Here is an 8178-nt window from a genome sequence, read left to right as displayed (position 1 = left end):
GTACGCGGGCCTCTCACTGTTGTGGCCTCTCCCGTTGCGGAGCACAGGCTGCGGACACGCAGGCTCAGCGGCCATGGCTCACGGGCCCAGCCGCTCCGCGGCATGTGGGATCTTCCTGGACTGGGGCACGAACCCGTGTCCCCTGCATCGACAGGTGGACACTCAACCACTGCGCCACCAGGGAAGCCCTCCCACCACCTTATTTTGCGTGGTGGAAACTGGGACTCAGAGAAGTAAGATGTCTTCCCCTTCTGAGCATGGGATCAAACAATACATCACACAGTTACCAGACAGTACCTACAAAGGGAGATTTTCCGTTTTGGCTCTTCTGGGTTGAAAACCCAATGTGGGAACAATTCAGTTTGCACACAGGTGAGCACACATTCTGAGTCAACTTTTTATTAATTGATAGACTCTGCGTTTAAGGATTCTCCTGTTTTCTCCCCTCTACTTCTCAGCCATTCGAGGCTGCCTTTTATGGTGCATCTGGACAAGGGTGTGTGCGTGTTTGTGCAGGACTAGTTCACTGGAGTTTCTTAGTCCCGGCCAAAGTCAATGTGTATTTTTATATCTCAGAATGCTTTCCATTCTTCATCTCATTTTATCCCGACTGTATACTTGTGAGGAGATAGAAAGTTACGATGAACTCCATTTTACATGCAGGGAAAATGAGACCGAGAGATGTTCTCAAGATGACATGCTGAATTTAATGGGCAAGTCCAGATTCAGACCCAAATGTCTCCTCTCTCACCTCAGTTTTCCTAACAGCAGGCCTCTCTCCCACCATTCCCTCCCATTAATATGAATTAGAAAAGTGTCTGATAAAGGAAGACTGGAAGGTACGTATGCTCCTATGCTCATTTTCACAAAAGATGCTTCTGGTTAATTTGTCCAATATGTTGGGCTAATTTTAAAGAGTGTTTGGATTCCTAAGAGTCACTTCTTTTTTGGACTTTGTTATCGTAAAATTTAACTTTCCATGTCTACACTAAAAGAGACAGATCCTTTCACATGCTTCTTTGTGGACAATCCATGCCCAACCCTTCTAGTGGAAAATCATTTTACTGTGACAGATGATAAAAGACTAGATGTCTTAAAAACAAAACCCATGACAGTCTTTTAAGAGCTGAGCAGAGGAGTAACTCTGATGGAAGGCACAGCTGCTTGGAGAGGTGACTTTTTCCTTAACGAGATTCCTATTCCCTTGGAGTTTCTTCCCTTTCATACAACTGTGACCACTTCGATCAGATCTTAAAGTCTCGATCTCTCCATAGGAAGAAAAAAAATGAAACCTTTTATTTTGTTGGATTTTTGAGTATCTGTTTATTTAAGGATAAACTGAAACATGGTCAAGAATTTGTGGAGGTGCATGAGAAATTAATATTGGCTTCACAAATGAAACAGCCTTTGCTGTGGTTTGGGTTCTATTCCATTTTTGGTGACTAAGAGCTGTAACTATTATATGGTCTGTTCTAAATGCATCCCTTTTAAGATCTTGCTTAATGATTATCACAGCTTTCCTCGTTCATCCTTTACTTATCTAGCAACCAAATCCTTTTAAGTTTATTCTTAAAATTTTATCTCTTCTTGGAACTTGAGAAAGTTGTGTTTAAAATCGGATGTCTTGAAAACTATGTGAAAATTGTGTTTGTGACTTTTCGGAAATGGCTTTTGCTAAGATACTAAAATGTAACCAGAATCACACAATTAGAAAATGGTGACTTTCTCCCTGAGGAAACGCTGATGAACTTGAATATTTTGTAATTTAGCAAATTGGAAAATGAGACAGTGGAAGGAGAGATAGAGGGTCATAAGTTGATGACAATTCTAAAACTGTCACCCTTAGTAAGTTGCCATTTTAAGACCTGGTCTAGCTTCCATAATTATATCCAGCCTTAACCTCACTGACTGCCATCCTTTTCCAAATACTAGCTGGCCCCAACACAGCAATAGTTCTCTGACCCTTTAGCCCTTGCCTTACAAATCAACATCCCATCATTGGCGAATACCATTCTTGCATTTCACAATCATGTAAATACCTTACCACAAACCACCTGCCTGCCCACAAACACCTAACATTTCCACTTACTGACTGACTTAGCCTCTTCCCCTCTCCAGCCCTGGTATATTACTAGTGGTGTGAAGGGAAAAGAGCAGGTGGAGTGAGCAGAATGAGTCAATCCAAGTAATTATTTCCCATTTTCTTTCTGTGGCATGTTTGTTTGCCTAAGTGCAGTGGAGTGCCCTCTGGGACCAGTAAGATTCTCATGATCATGGTGATAAAAGTGGAGAGTGCAGGACCAGGCCAGAACTTTCAATATACTGTTCAGTATGTATCTGCTTCCTCCTGGATACTTCGGTCCCTGACTATGCCCCTTTGTGCTATATGCCCTCCTACTAACTCAACCTGCCTCAACATCTCCCCCATGTCATCACCCGGAGCAACATCCTAGGAAGAGGTAAAGATAGAGGGAGAAGTAGAGACAGAGACCATGAATTGTAGGAAAGTCATGAAGGATGGACATCAGGGTTGGTAATTATTAACAAGAAAGTGAACATACTAGAGGGAATGAGGAGCAGGAAGTGGAGACAGGAAGGTAAGGCACCATTGACTCTGAACATAAGGGAAAAGATATTTAATAAGTGATATGATAGTGTTTATGAAATTGAGTTGGTATAAATAAGCATTATGGTCAGAATTGAGAATTAAATCTAATGTTAGTTTTTGCTCACTCACAAATTACTATTCAAGTCTTCGCTTTCCCTTTGTTGAGTGTACATCATCATCATCTTTAAAATATTTGAATACTTACTGAGTACATTAGAAATTCAGACCATGTTGGAAGGAGTCATTGAGAGGACATTGACCTGTGACCTGGACCTGGGCACCTGGAGGCTCCTCACCCACTCCCCTGTCCTTAGAAGGTACGTTCTGCCCACTGTTCTCATAGCTGGAGCCATTTCAAGGACACGGCCTTGAGAGAGTAACGTGTTGTTGAGGCCATCTGGACAGTATACATGACTGAACCCTGTTAAGGTCTCTGTATAAACTTTTAAGATTCTGGTGGGCAGGTGCAGAGATCTACTAGTCTCTCGGCCACCCTAAACAAGCCTTGGATGAAGTTTCCTTGCTGATTAAAACTGCCACCTGCTGACGTGGAGTGCTCTCTTTCTTCTGTCTCTCCTTGCTCTTAGTGTGCAGGGGCCAATTTTAGGTTTCACCTGGGGAGCTCTCAAGTTTGAGAACCAACAGACCAAATTCCCAGTCAACTTCATATTTGTCCTCTACTGGGAAACCAGATGGCTGGGGATGGGAAGGGGTGAAGTCAACATATGGGGTCTAGTCTGTTTCCTGAAACATCTTCGCTGCATGGGAGACACAATAAATGCTTGATGAAAGGATGGATGGGTGAATGACTGTGAGAACAAGTCACTGGAAGCCTGCTCTAACCCTTCTTCTGAAGATAACATAAGCAAACATTCACCCCCATCCCAATTCAGTGAAGTAGCTATATATTTTATTTGATAAAACAAATTTATTATTTCCTCATTCTTTTGCATAGCATTGGTACAATGATTATGGTAGCCTGAAAGAAGATACTGTGGTGAGCAGATCACCCCCAACTTCTTTAGATCAGAAGCACTCTTCCCGTATGTCTGAGTCCATTCAGGCTGCAATAACAAAATACCACAGACTGAGTGGCTTATAAACAACAGAAATGTATATCTCATGGTTCTTGAGGCTGGAAGTCTGAGACCAGGGTGCCAATATGGTTGAGTGAGGGTCCTCTTCTGGGTGGCAAACTTCTAATTGTATCCTCACGTAGTGGAAGGGGAAGGAAACTCTCTGGGATCTCTTATAAAGGCACTAATCCCATTCACAAGGGTTCCACTCTCCTGACCTAATCACCTCCCAAAGAGCCCATCTCCTAATACCTAATCACATTGGGTGTTGGAATTTAATATATGAATCCTGGGGTCACACAAACACTCAGACTATAGCAGCCCAGCTGCTGGGTGTGTTGACAGATGACAGTTCTCAGCAGAATTCCCACTCACTAACTTCAAACCCAGAGACTGTCCTCTGCTAAGGAGAGTCACCTTGCCCACAATCACACCCTTTCCTGTGTGTGGCTTGCATCAGATGATCAACATCAGGGTATAAAGGCCCCACCCCCATTCTCCAATTTGGGATAATTCTGCAAGGACATTTCAGCACCAAACAGCCCCATGGGATGATCTGGATATTGTGTGACTATATCACATCCCAGCTCTTCCTTCTGCCCAATCCTACTTTCTTCATTTCCTCACAGGTCCTAAGAACACCCCCCAATAAACTTTCTGCAAGGAAATTCAGTCTCAGAGTCTTCTTTCTGGGAAACATGACCTGTAACACTACACTTTAAATTAATTAATTGATTTATTTGTTTATTTTTGGCTGTGTTGGGTCTTCATTGCTGCGCGCGGGCTTTCTCTAATTGCGGAGAGAAGGGGCTACTCTTTGTTGTGGTGCGCGGGCTTCTCACTGAGGTGGCTTCTCTTGCTGTGGAGCACGGGCTCGATGTGCATGGGCTTCAGTAGTTGTGGCACGCGGGCTCCGTAGTTGTGGCTCACGGGATCTAGAGTGCAGGCTCATAAGTTGTGGTGCAGAGGCTTAGTTGCTCCCCAGGATGTGGGATCTTCCTGGACCAGGGCTTGAACCATGTCCCCTGCATTGGCAGGAGGATTCTTAACCACTGTGCCACCAGGTAAGTCCAACACTACATATTTGTTAATTTTTAAATTCTTCACTACAGCTGGAATTAGGTCAAATCTCATCTATTTTTTCTTCCTCAAGCCCAGGTTAAAACCATGTTACTGTATTAAGACTAGTAGGTCTAATGTAGAAATTGAATCCTGCTATTAAGACTTAGTGCAACTGTTTGGACAATGACACATTAAAGTCTGGATTCCACACAATTTTTCAGAACCTATAGATGTAGCTTAACCCCCTCATCCTTCACTCTCCCTTACCTTCTGCTCCTAGAGTCACTCAGATATTTCACTGTGAAGCGCACAGAAACAATGACCTCTGGTTGCAGAATGGAAAGAAAAAGAATGACACCCTGGCCTATCTTGGAAATGATTTGAATGAGGGTGAATCTCATGCTTGTTTACAAAGGTATGACTTTAAAATTCATCTGTTTCTTTGATTTCTTGAGTACCGTTTCTTCAAAGGTTCAAAACTCAAAAGAAGTTTTAAACATCCTTCTTTTTCTATTCTTAGGTCTCTGCATGTAAAAGTGCTGTAATTAGGAGCATGCGTCAGATATATCCCACTTCCTGTTCTATTTTCCTTGCTTAGGAAACCAGATCCTTCCAGAAAGGTGAAATAAATAGGACTGGTTCCAAACTCAATTGTGAAGTAAAGTTTGTCCATGATGAGCCTCTCCCCTTTTGTGGTAGACTCTGTCCCTTTGTTGTTCCTCTTCCCCAACTCCGGGGCTCCTCAGCCCACTGCCAGCCTCCCATCCATCCCTCTCCACAGCACCCCCTTCTCCTTTATCCAGCTTTCTCTGTCCTAAAGTTCTCTGAATCAGTCTGATGGCTTCCATGCTGCCTGTTGTCACTACAACTGAAACTTCCCTGTTCTATAGCTCATCACCCAAGGCCAAATTTTCTCTCTTAGGAGGCAACTTTGCCTGACATCCTTGTAGTTGATTAGTAAGTATTTAAATGAATGAATGAATATATGAATAAATGAACTGTTCTCTAATAATGCACCACTTGGTACCCATCTTATCCCTCCACACCCAAGGTATACGTGTATTAATAAGGGTCTGATGAAGACAGTATGCCTTCCTTTGTAGCATGACCAAACTAGGTGAGTTGGGAGAGAAATCTCACGACAGGTGAGTGTGAGAGGATTGTATTAACCATATGTTTCTGATGCTTTGACATCTGGGGCCTTGCTGACCCTGGAGAGATTGCTCCTCCCAGAGCTAGCCAATTCTAGAGGTAGTAAACAACTCATCTGCTAGAGTTTCTTTCACATGCAAATTAACAAGTCCATATTCTGTACCCATACCACCTCCTTTACTGAACTCTCACAAGGCTCTTACACTCTGGGACAAAATCCATTTGCCCTAATAACACCAGGGCCATGTTCAGGGCAAGCTTCTATGGTCCAGAGTCTGCTGAAATTATTCAAACCAGCCAATCCTGCTTACCCTGCCTTGACTGTTCCTTCCCACAAAAGCCACAATGAAGACTCTTGCCCATATTTCCTCCTTGTTTCTTCTGTCTCCTGACCAACGCTGGTGTTTCCCCATGTGGCCCTTTGTGACATGGCATGTGCCCTCCTCTTGGGAACTGTGAGTAACAAACTATCTTTTCAATGGCAATCATCTCCTGATCTGTTGGCTTCACCATACATGGATAATAATAAAGCCTACATTCAAAAAAATTATTTCAAAGAAGGAGGGGGCGTAGCTCAGTGGTAGAGCACATGCTTAGCATACATGAGGCCATGGGTTCAACTCCCAGACCCTCCATGTTTGATTGATTAACAAAAACACAAAACTTTAAAAGTTATCTCAACTACTTCTCCTGAAGGAAGACTTTCCTTTGCCATAAGTTCTGACAATTGGAGAAATGACCATTACCCAGAGAAGACAGGGTAGCATTAAACCAAAAAATAAAAGTAATGAAAAACTTACTTAATATGTATTATCACTCTGGGATTTCAAAAACTCCTATGAATTATTATTGTATTATCTTCAGTGAACTGAAGTTCTAAGATAGAAAGTGTTTTTTCCAAGGTCACAAAGCCACAGGCACAGAAGAGGTGAGACTCAAATACAAACTTTCCTGGCATTGCTCTGACTCATGCCCTCCTCCCACTCCTGCCTTCTGTTGTAGTCTTCCAAACCTTCTAATAGATTTTAAAAAGTTCTATTGTATAACATCACCACTTCCTTCATCCTCTAAGGGAAAAAGTATGGCAGTCTTGCCAGCTAGGACCAATAAATGACTCCACAATGAAAAATAGCTGTGATATATCTAGATATTTCAACAATAATATGGCCTTGGGAAAATGAATCTAGAGTCTTAGGAAGATATTACTCAAAGACAGAGAAGATCTAAAGATGACAGAAGTTTATAATACTAAGTGTGATCTTTAGTGAATGAATGAGAACCTTTATAAATCTCTTCTTTTGAAAGAAGTTCCATTCTTTGGTCATAACTCCTGTACAAAGAACAAGATTAACTGTGAAGAAGACAGACAAACATATCTTTCAGTTCTGGAGAAACATAAACTGAGAAGGAATAATTAAATTAAATACCATAAAGATAAAAAGGCACATACAAAGTACTCTGTATAGTAAAATCGCTATTGGAAGGTAATCAAGCAGAAAAATGCACCGTAAAAATGTAAGACCTATGGTCAGTGGTGACCATAGTTATTAGGGGGAAGACTTCAAGTAAAATATTTGAAAAATTAACTCAATATTGAATAAAATATAGCTCATGGGAATTTATGTTTTAGCGTTTATCAAATTCCTACGATAGTCTGGAATCCCATTATTTTAAGCAAAGAAAGAGGGAACTTTGAAAAAGAGGGAAGAGAGAAAATAATAAAGTCAATCAAATGACTTGGAAATTTTTTAAAAAGGTGAAAAGTTTGGATTATGAGTATGGAGGAAAGAAGATTAGATAAGAGGGCTTAAGACCAACCAGCAAGGAGTTAAAGGTACCATTTAGTGATGGTGATTGGCAGCTGTTAAGAATTTCCACTCAGTACAGGTAAGAAGAAACGAGCTTGTGTGGCTACTGGACCTCAGCTGGATATCAGGAAGAATTTCCTGACTGTAAATGTCAAGAGTTCTGGTTTGCAGCATCAAAGGGAGGCTTCTGGGATGTGCCTATCCCAGGAATATTTTTCAGCCTTAAGCAGGAGACTGTTTGGGTGGTTTTCAGTAGACCTGTGGATGGATGGGATGGGCTTCTCAGAATCTACTGGTCTCGTGTTGCCGAGGGGTGTACCATACACAGTTGCTTTCACAGAGTCCATGCCAGCAGCTGACTCCCAGCTCAGTGGCCATGGAGATTTCCCCCCAGGAAGGAACAACTAAGTCTTTCAGTCTCTGTTCCCCACTTGGACCAGTCCTTAGGTATACACTGTAGTTTTTCAGCTCT

The sequence above is a fragment of the Globicephala melas genome, chromosome 10 (assembly GCF_963455315.2).
Source record: "Globicephala melas chromosome 10, mGloMel1.2, whole genome shotgun sequence".
NCBI lineage: Eukaryota > Metazoa > Chordata > Mammalia > Artiodactyla > Delphinidae > Globicephala > Globicephala melas.
The sequence above is the reverse complement of the archived record's forward strand: the minus strand, read 5'-3'. Positions refer to the sequence as shown.